This window comes from Rhipicephalus sanguineus, chromosome 2 (genome assembly GCF_013339695.2).
Source record: "Rhipicephalus sanguineus isolate Rsan-2018 chromosome 2, BIME_Rsan_1.4, whole genome shotgun sequence".
Lineage (NCBI taxonomy): Eukaryota > Metazoa > Arthropoda > Arachnida > Ixodida > Ixodidae > Rhipicephalus > Rhipicephalus sanguineus.
In genome coordinates, this window is record NC_051177.1 from 9601156 (window position 1) to 9612517 (window position 11362).

Here is an 11362-nt window from a genome sequence, read left to right on the forward strand (position 1 = left end):
GGTCACGAAGGCGTCCAGAAATGTCAGCTTCGGTTCATCGCTCACTGAAGAAATCGGCTCTTCGTATACGTCGCGATGGTGATGGCCCTTGTGTGGTGTTTTCACGTTGGCTACCTTCCACCAATGGAGAATTATTCTGATGAAGTTGGCAGTTTCTTTGCCTCATGAAAATTCGGGCAAACCAGAGTGCGCGTCCAAGGCTTCAGCCACAAAAGTGTTAAAAACCTGTAAGGCTAGCTTTGCATTTTGCCTTTCTAAGTTATTTGGGTTTGGAGCCTTCGAAGATAACCAGTGGCTGTACTTCAACAGCTGAGACGCTTCGTGTCCCTCAGCTCCTTAAATGATGCCCATTGTATGATGTCAGGGTGGACAGAATTATTGGTGAGGTCAAACACGGGAAAATAGAAGTGGATTCCATGATTTCTTTGGTTAAGCCAATTATTTCTAATACATTTTAACAGGTGTACAACATCCACGATGTAAAACAAAGGCCACATTGCATCAGCTGGATGTGGGTAAATAATTCTTACTTTTGGTGGGTTCGAAAACATGCTTAAAGCCTTCCTGTTGATGGAGTTCTCTGTCACTGCAGCTAAAACTCTAAATCCTATATTTTCCAGCCCAAGAATGACTTTTTTTCAAGACAGCATAAAGTGACTCCGCATTTAACGTTCGCATAGGAAGAATGTGGACAACCTCACGAAAAGAGCTCAACATACTTTGAACCATGAACACATGTGCAGTCGTTGCAACCTCATTTGTGTTAGCTGCAGCCCCTGCAATCTTCCCTTCTTTGTAGTCCGTGAATTGCTAAATGTGAATTTCGTCTACCATTAAAGTAACGGCACTCTCGTGCAACTTCAATTTCTTAAATCTCTGGCCAATGTATTTAAGAAAATTCTGATCACCTGATTCATTCTGAGGTGATAGCTTGAATGATGAGCACACATTTCTGATAGTACTCGGATGTGGCAGAATCAAAGAACCCGAGCTCCTCCAAAACTTATAAGCATGGGGAGATATCGTGTGCCAGTGCCGTAACTAAGGGGGGGTTGAGGGGGTTCTGACAACACCCCAAAATTTTTTCATCCTTTAACTTTTCGGGTGACACTAAATACTTGCACGCCTTCACAGCGACCACCAGTTGCCAAAGTTAGCCGTTCTGCGCACAAAGAGCCCCCGAAAAAAATTCCTGGGTACGGCCCTCGTGTGCAATATGCATGCAAGTACCATCGTTTGCGAAGAGTACTGCAATCTCTCTTTCTCAACCAACACATTCTCTCTCAAAAACTTAACAGTGTCCTTCCTATTGTCATGGATATTCTGCTCAATCTTTCCTAAGAGATTTGCTATTAAGTCAGCAAGGCCATCAGATGAAGCTTTGTCGCTAGAAATCTGCTGCAACTTAATCAGTATGTCAAATAGATCATTGATGTCACTGATGTCATCTGGCTCCACACAGTCTCCTATGTGTTTAACTAAGTTACCGTGTAAACACGCAGTGATACAAAGATCTTCGAACACAGTAACAGAGGACTGGAGAACAGGTGTGCATTCATTTACAATGTTCAGGAACATAGCACAGTTTGGGCGATAAATAACAGTCCATTCATCTGGAATGCATTTCTCTTTTAAGCGCTCCATCATTTCATGGAAGGGACATAAATTTGCGCTGCCTTTGTTTTTCGCGATGCAAGGCTGCGGACTCTTCGATAGCACGAGCAAGACCTTCTGCTTCCAGGCGCACTTTCTTGGCATCTGGAGATTCCCTTGTTGGCAGGGCATCTTGCTTCGACAGATACGAAGGGCAGCCAGGAAATCGAGATGGCACTGATCCGAGGCACAGACGGGGCACCTTTAGAGGGACTTGGAGCACCTCTCCTGTCGGGGATTGGTGTACGATGATGTATGCTCGAGGCACGACGCGTGGAAGTGTAAGGCGCACACCTGCATTACAGCAGCAAACGTGCCTTGTACAGGATTACCCTTGCAATACAATCCAATAACATAACGCTTGTCATGGCTCCCTCATAAACCGGACATTTGTGGGAACATTAACGAAAAAAAAAAAAATACTTCATACCTTGGTGTTGGCAGTAGGCACAAAATCCATTCGAGGAAGGCTGTTGCTAGGGTTACGTCCAGACGTAACTGTAGTCACCGCTATCGTTGCGTCCAGTTCAAAGTCCCTAGATTTTTCCCTGTTGAAGAGCAGGGGAAAATCTAGGGACTTTAGTTCAGATGTGGTTTTCCACAGACGTGAGTACATTATTTTCCTGTTGCTCAGTGAAGGCCCTCTGCGCCCTTCGGGCGCGGCAACCTAATCGTGGCTTCGCCCTCGCTTCGCGAGTGCGGCCATTTCGCTAACGCTCAATGGCCGGTTGGCAGGGTCACGGTCACGCGCTACTGGCCGCTGTCGCGGCCACGCGCTGTTTAGCCCGCGCAGCCTGCCCCTTCGGGGCAGGCGGAGGCGTACGTAACCCAAGAGCCGCGTCGCGCTTCTCTGGCAACAGACTTCAGCAACACCTGAGAGAAAAAAAAATTAAAAGAAAAAATTGCACCAGCAGCGAGATTCGAACCAACGTCCTCGCAGTTCCGAGCACGACACGCTAGCCGCTGCGCCACTGAGGGCAATCGGTTCGGTAGGTCTAACTGGCTGTATTTGTATTGCCACGCTGGACGTAACTTTTAAGACTCGTTATTCTTATGTCCAGACGTAACGCTAGACACTCCCTTCGAGGCTACTTACTGATCCGTTTCTTGTAGATCGTTTCATCCTTTGGAAATGAAAACACTTGCACCTTGTTTCTCGCCTTGTAGTTGCTTGTACACATAAGAACACAACACTTATTTGGCATGTCGAAGCCTGCATGCCGTAGAAGGGGCGCGAGAAAAAAAACAGGATAGAAGCGCCTCGACGACCTAGCCGCACGCAGCAAGAAAGGAAAAGTGCCGCCGGGAGACGACGGTACGGAAAAGGCCGGTACAAGGAACCGGCTTGGGGTGGCGGGGTAGGAGGGCCGGATGGGACTGCGGTTGCTGACGTCACCAGAGAAGGCGCAGGCCTTGAGAAAGTTTTTAGGAGGCGTTCAGGGGCGTAGCCAGAAATTTTTTTCGGGGGGGGTTCAACCATACTTTATGTATGTTCGTGCGTGCGTTTGTACGTGTGCGTGTATATATACGCAAGCAAAACTGAAAAATTTCGGGGGGGGGGGGGGTTTGAACCCCCCAACCCCCCCCCCTTGGCTACGCCCCTGGAGGCGTTGGTATTACGCGCCTTTGTGCCCGCTTCACTTCTTACCGTGCGCACAGGGGGGCAAAGGGGGCGGCCGCCCCCCCCCCCCTAATCACCTAAGAGAGGAGTGCAAAATCTGCCCCGTACATTGACCCTTCTAGTCACCTAAGAAGGGGGGGGGGCACAATCTACTCCATCAGCCTCTGACCCCATACATTGACTTAGTAGGGTGGGGGCGCTGCGATGAACCTTTGCCTAGGGTGCCTTGATGCCCGCGCGCTCTACCTTTGCCCCCCCTGATGGGGAACCCTGCGCACGCCTATGCGGGTGCGGCGAGTAGCCTGACGTGGCGGCGAAGACAAGCATTTTGCAAGCAACGCGCGGCAGAGTTCCGTTACAGTGGCTAGAATAGGGAAGTGTGAAGACCGCGCCGCCTGCGCTGACGCTCTCCACCGATGCCTCGACCGGCGCTGTCTAGGTGGCGCTGGTTGTAGCTTACACGTATGGTATGGTATGGTATGGAAAAGAAGCCGGCTCTGAGTAACTACCGAAAGGGAAAAAACGAAATAAGGAGGGAAAGGTTTTATGATAATTCAAGGGGAAGCGCTTTACTGTTTGAAGCAAGGTCGGGCTGCCTTAGAACGCGTAGTTATAAAGCGAGATTCAGTAACGAAGAAGAACAATGTACATGCTGCGGGGGAACTAAGGAAACGATGGAACATGTACTGATTGAATGTGGCGATATTCACCCAGGTATAAGTGTGGGCACGAGTCTACATGAAGCCTTGGGTTTTAGGGACAACAATGGAAAGCTGAGCACGTCCGCGATAGAAATAAGTAAGAGGCGGTTAGAGTATTGGTGGCAGAAAAGTAGAGATAAAGAACAAAAATAAATAATGGGGGGAAAAATAGGGTCATTCTGCCTTAAGAGGCAGAGAGATAGACCGTGAATTTATAGTTTTTTGGTACAATAACATAGATTTAATCAATGTAAATAAGGTATTAGGCCAGCATAAAACAACGAAGCTTTTTTTTTTTTTTTTTTTTTTCTTCTTCTTCTTCGAGCCTGGTGGCAGACATGTCACCGCCCCGTTACAAAGGGGACGCTCATAGCATCCATCCATCCATCCACGTCGCTCGCTCGGCTCGCTGCAGCGAAGCTGCCATGTCAAGGCTGATTTGTGGCTCATATGGTTTTGTTTGCGCCGTAAATTTTTATTAGTGTCTCTACTATAATGCAGGGCGTAAGTGCCTCATAAAGAAATGAAATTTGCGGCAGATATTATCAAACATTATCACCGTATGGTATGACCGTACGCACAGTATCATAAGTGAAGCTTTATATCAATCACAAACATCGCGGCCAGCTAAGCTTGCCACTGCTTGCGATCGTTCCTTGATGCTGAGAAATGTAACTGATTAACATTTTGGGGGGATTGCCATTTCACAAGGTTATAAGCAACCTCAAGAAGCACGAAAAAAAAAATGCTACTATGACATTCATATCAATTTTCTTCATGTTGTTATACAGTATACCTAACATTTTGCATGAGATAGTTTTCAAGAACTTAAGTATTCTTGCGTATTCACAGCGGAAATATTTTTCAATTAACAACTGCACAGAAAATCGGAGAGCATTTTACTCTTCTTACACATTTTATTTAAAGTTGGGGGAATCAAAGTAGGGAAGAAAGCTAGCACATTACAGGGTGATGCACATAACATCGCCCTTCGAAACTTGAAGTGCTTTGATCTTTCTCTTGCAGAACTTCTCTGTTTGTTTAGAGATTTCGTGAAGAAGTGAAGCCGTGTGAGAACAAAAAACTTGATTATGTTGCTCGTCAGATCTTGCTTGTGTGCGTCGCACACTATACGGATGGTACGATCTGCATTGAGTTAAGAAGTTCAACTGTAATGTCCCTTTGAGGGGCGTAGCCAGGGGGGGGGGGGAGGGTTGGGGAGTTCAACCCCCCCCCCCCCGAAATTTTTCAGTTTTGCCTGCGTATATAGGCACGCAAACATACAAACGCACGCACGAACACACATAAAGTATGGTTGAACGCCCCCCCAAAAAAAAAAAAAATTCTGGCTACGCCCCTGGTCCCTTTAGAGCTTGTTATAACTGAACCACGATGTGAATGTGTCCTCCAGTGCCTCCACAAATGAAAATAGTTCAGGTGACAGGTACAAAAGCCCTCCAACATCACAGAATGCTGTGAATGACGCAAGATCCTTATCTGCGTTCTCGATGGATTTGAGCACCTGCTCAAAACAGTACTGGCATTTCGTTGCCATAAGTTTCCTCCGTGCCACATAGCCGGCCAAATAGTACACCAGTCTTCCGTCACTGACTTGCACAGGATACACATGGTCAGAAAGGAGAGCCGATGCCTGTAGTGCACTTGAATCTTCGTCCAGGTTTCCAGTGTCCAGTAAATTGTCAACATGGATGGCCACTTCATCAGTTCCAACTAATGACGTAAGTGTGTCACCTGCATAGTTGCCCGTGTCTGGTGCTTTTACCAAATTGCAAAAGCTAAGGGAATTCACGGCAGTAAGGAACTGGGTCGATGTGGGATGATCATTGCACCCGGATAACTGACGAATCATCCCGAATAGCTTTTCGATTGGATCTCGGGGATTGGAACGGCAGCATTCTTTTCCAAAGGCTCGTCTGCTCTTGGTATATTACGCTGCCACTGTTGGAACAAATGGTCGTCTTCGGGACTCCAAACAGCGAAAGCTTCTGCTCACGATTTGTACCTGCAGTTGAGCATCTGGGCACAAAACAGTGGCTCTGACGTCTGCTCATGGCACACACTCCGCAAAAGACATAACGTAAACACGACAAGACTGTCCGACCAGCAAATGTAGCACGAAAGAACAGCGTAAACAGGCAAAAGAATCACGTCTAACCGGCGAGTTCCAGCATTGAAGAACGTGCGCAGCCTGAGAGCCTGACGTGATGATGATGATGACTTGTGGCTATTCCCTTTGTATCGGGCGGGCAAGATTAATTTGCCCTAGCCAGCGAAAGAAAAAAAAAAAGAAGAAAGAAAAAAAAACACACACACACACACACTCACAGCACCGTAAATAAGTCTGTACGGCTAATTCACTGCCGCTGCGTCGCTCGCCACCACCGCACCAGCCTTGCTTTGGTGGTGCGAACTGCTGTATAGTTCACTGCACCAGCCGTTTCATCGCCTGCGTGCAGCACCGTGTCACTCGTGCGCGCAAACCCCAGTGCCTCGGGCAGAGTAGTGCCCTCTCGCTGGCGGGGGCACAGAGACGTACAGCGTAGCACAAGGTGGGGGATGGTTTCCTCTTCCTGCTCGCACACCCGGCATAAAGCCCTCGTGTCGTCGGTAGCTTCGTCGAATCGACGGCGGTACACAAGTGTTCGCAGTGCCCCAGCCCGCGCTTCAAACAAAAGGCCGCTACCCCCATTTGTGTCGTAGATGCGTTCCTTTTCTATAACACTTTTGTGCTTGCGGTACTCCGTCAATGTTGTCTTGGAACACATCGCCTTCCGCCACTTTTCGTTTTCTTCTTCCCGTACTTGTTCTTGAACGGCCCGAGCCCATTGGCACTCCCTGGTTGCCGTCACGGGCTTCGCGAAGAACCCGAACTTTCGGCGGAGGGTGTGCAACCGCGCAGCCCATTGAGTCCTCGTTCCGGTCAAGTGTGTGTAGCGGAACAAGCGCCGTGCCCACCTGCGGTCGTTCATGAGACGCAGGCGGCCCTCGTAGGCGATCTTGCTCCTGGCTTCTCTAGCCTCATACGACGACCACCCCACGTCTCCTTGAATGGCCTCTATGGCAACTCGCCCGTGGCAGCCCAACGCCAGTCGACCAACCTCTCGCTGCCCTCGCTCCAGCCACTGTCTAGTTCCTGACTGGAAGGTCAGCACCGCAATGGCAAACGAGAGGCATGGGACGTGCACACACTTCCACATTTCTCGGACCAGCAGGAAGCGGTTGCAGCCCCAGAGACTTCGCTTGCGCAACACGTTCGCCGCTTTGCGTGATGTCTGACGGATGTTTTCCTCGTGGATGTCTAGGACATGGCTCGATGTGCTCAGCTGAACACCGAGGTACCTGTACTCATCTCTCCACGGAATCTGCCCACCCTCCGGCAGCGACACCACCGCCGATGTGTCCGTGCCTGCGAACACCAGCACCGCTGATTTCTTGGCGTTGAAGCGCAATCCGAGTTTGCTCAGGTGATTTGCCGATAGTGTGACAAGATGCTGCAGGTCTCCCACATTGTCAGCCATTAGAACAATATCATCGGCATATACCAAGCCCGGCAGTCTCCAGGGCACGGGTGTTCCGCCATAGGAGTGAGCTAGCGAGAATCCACCTCCATCCTCCAGCAGCATCCTCTCCAGGCTGGCTGTATACAGCATATACAGCAGCGGCGACAATGGGCATCCCTGTTTGAGACCTCGCATCACCTTCACTGGTTCAGCTTGAGCTTCGGCAAAGCACGCAACCACCGTATTGTTCGTGTATAGTCGGCGCAGTAGACTGACCCATGTCTTCGGCATGCCAATTTGTGTCATACAGTGAAACAGCGGGTCATGCGGTACGCTATCATAGGCCTTGGCGACGTCGAGAAAACAAGTGTATAGCCCTCTATTCTCCTTACGTGCTATCTCGATAGCCTGTGTGAGCACAAATACATTGTCCTCGAGGCGCCGTCTGCTTCGGAAACCATTCTGTAGCTCAGTCAACTTTTCGTCGTGTTCTGCCCAGCCGCTCATCCATGTCTTTAAGATTTGTGCGAAAGTTCGGTATAGCACACTTGTAACTGTGAGCGGTCTGTACTCACGCAACAGCCCTGCATCCCCTCCTCTCTTCGGCACCAGGATTACTCGGCCACAGAGCCAATCCTCTGGTATCGGTTCTCCTGTCATAATGCCCGAGAAGATGTCCGCCAATTTCTGCCTTGCCTCGTCCCCGAAGCATTTGATCAGCCCCGCAGGTATGCCATCAAGCCCTCGGGCGGTGTGTGCTCCTATACGTGCAATCGCTCGGTCTAGAGCTGGACGGGTCACTTCCCATTTCACGTTATTGCTCAGGCGGTATTCATTTATGGGGTGGTATTCGACTGAGTCAATCTGTTCGCCGCTGCCGACATCGTACAGTTTACGCATGTGATCCGCTAAGTGCCTGCCCATGTCAGATACTGGTTGTCCCGTATCCTCGTGCCGGATTTGAGGTACCTTGGCTTTGCCATCTAGAGATGACACGTAAGTCCAAAACTTCCTGGCCCCGTTGCGACCGTCCGCTGTGAAAGACTGGAGTTGACGGCTATTGTGCTCGGCGATTTTGCTCTGGACAATTGTTTGCATAGCCTGTTTGCAGGTCAGGTATTCCTGCCATGCTTGGAGAGCATCACTTGCGGAAAGGGTTTTCACAGCTTTCCTGTGCAGGCGGTTCGCCGCTTTTCGCTCATCCAAGGCTTTCCGCACCTCTTCATCCCACCATCCTTTTCGCCGCACCCCTCCACGGGAGTTGGTGCGAACTTCGTATTGCCGCATTAGGCGCTGCAGTTCCTCCACGTACTCTTCATACTTAAGAGGTTTGGAGGTCTGCAGGTTGCTGTCGAACTCCTTAGCAATGTCTTCATAGGCCGCCTCAGGTAGGAATCGTTGCCCAGGCTTCCGGTGTTCTCGCTCTTTTTTGCACCATGTGGATGAGCAGATAGTTAGCCTGATCCTGTTGTGGTCGCTCCCAATGCTGAAGTCTCCCTCCTCATCAATGCTGATGTGCTTGACTTGACACGCCAGTCGCGATGAGACAAGCACATAGTCGATACAGGTACGACTGTTTCTGGCACACCATGTAAATTCTCCCTCGCAATCTGGCCGAAGGTTTGCTACTTCTAGGTTGTGCCTCCTTGTACATTGCTGCATGAGGTCCCCATTGAAGTCTAGGAAGCCATCAATTTCTTGGATGTGTCCATTGAAGTCTCCCAGAATCAGCACTTCACTATCCGTCCCCCAACGCTGGATGTCCTCACTGATGCACTGCATAACTCGAACGTTGCCGTCGTGTTGTCCATTCGTGACCGTAAGATAGAGTACACACGCGATTGTAGGAGTCCCCGAGATCGCTCCACGGATCCACATGTGTTCGCTACACTGGCATTTTAGTTTTTCCCACACTTGCCCACTCCGCCATAGAAATCCTATGCCGCCACCTTTGCGTGCTTCCCCTTCGCGGTTGTTGCCGGCCCATTGCCACAGTGGATTAACCGGTGGCTCCTCCAGTTCGCGAAGATGCGTCTCTGCAACTGCGTAGAGCTCTATGGCCTCAGAATCCAGCACTCCGTATAGCTCCTCCCACTTGCTTGGCTTTCTTGCTCCATGCATGTTTAGGAAGCCTATATTTGTGGAAGTAACTCTCGTGCGACGTCGGCGTCTGCGTTCCGTATGCACTCTTACTGCTTTAGGTCTTGTGGGTGTACTTTGAGCCTGGGAGGTTGCTGTTTCCTTGCCATCTGAAGGAGCGCCTTCCCTAGGGCTGCCATTATCGGCGTAGTAGGTTTGCCTGTCAGCCATGTCCCGCTCGAGGCCGCTGCTCGTTGCCCTAAAAAAGAGCAGAGTCTGCGGCCTAGACGACTGCCAGCTTCCTGTGGTCTATATGGTTGTTGATATAGATCCACTACGTGTCTCCTTCCCCCTGGTATCACCAGCTCTACTCTTGTTCCCAGTTCAGCACATATCCTGCTAAGGCATTGGTTCCATTCTTTACGCCGTGCGTCCTCACTTGCTTGTCCTGGTAGAGTTTCTGGCATCCCGTATATGACAAAGAAATGGCCACTTCCTCTCGTTTTCCAGGTCAGTATGCTGTTTTTTGCTGTTTTGTCGTGTATACGACAGCGCGCGCCACCTAGCGGAAACATCGCAAGGCGGCGTCACTACCTACCATTGCAGCCGCTTGGCGGTGATCACACTTCTAGTATTCTAGCCACTGTAGTTCCGTTAGAGTGACCTAGAATAGGGGGAGTGTCCAAAGCGCCGCGCGAATACATGGGAGGAGCGAGGGCCTTTTGCGGTGAACTTCCGCGCCGCGGCGCTGCCGTGCCGGACCCGTGGGCTTTCTCCGCGGCGGAAGCCGCGTCAAAGCGGCGAGCGTCTGCTACGCGCGTGATATTTTGGCCGCTGTTAGCTAACATTGTAGAAATTTGGGCAACATTTAATACTGGGTCACTGAAACGTAATACTGCAGCGACTTATCATACAGAGAACGAGTTTGTGTGTTGTGAAACGGGGTTTTTGTATATATCCTTGCAGCTGGTTTGTCACCGCATTGGTCCACACTTCCGCGGCTGTTCCAGGAACGCATCCTGCGCGCACTTCATCATGAGAAAAGGCGCTTAGCTTACTTTCGTGTGGAATGACGAACGTAAACTTGCTGCAGGAGAGAATAAACTGGAGATAACCAGGAGAACGTAGCACATATGCACGTAGTAACTAGCTCATGCATGCTAACGCGTTTGCACCCTTCATATCCTATCTTTTATTTCGTGCATTCGATTTGTTTTACAAGGCTGCCTCCGGCGCTCTGCTGTTTCAAGCCATTTCATGCGAAGCCGAATGTGTCAGTCGGCGTGGCCGCGGTACGAAAAGTAAAAAATTACTCGCGTAACTCGCGTCTCGTTCACTTGGTATACACGAAAATTGGCACGGAGGGGCACGAATGTACGCATGCCCAACACGACCGATAGGTCATGGCATCACAAACTTTACATGCTTGCCATTTGCGTAACGACTAACAATAATAATATGGTGTATGGTGCGCAAAACCGCTTTCAGCCAGAAATAATTCTGACGATGTGTGGTCTGACGATTTGTTTCCGTCAGGTTATAAAAAACGTGGTGGTCACCAATATCGATGTCAACATGTTAGACTTACGCATACATATTGAAGAACTGACGGCGTAGGTAAAATCTATGCGAAAAAATCACATGAAAAAAAAAAAAACATGGTCCCTTATGCATTCGCCTGAGATGACTCGAAAACGAAAGCCATCTTTTTCGTCAGTCGATGCATTGATCCTCCTTCCCCGCACCTCTCCGAAAGCTTTCTGCACATAACGTGGTTGCGGACTGCC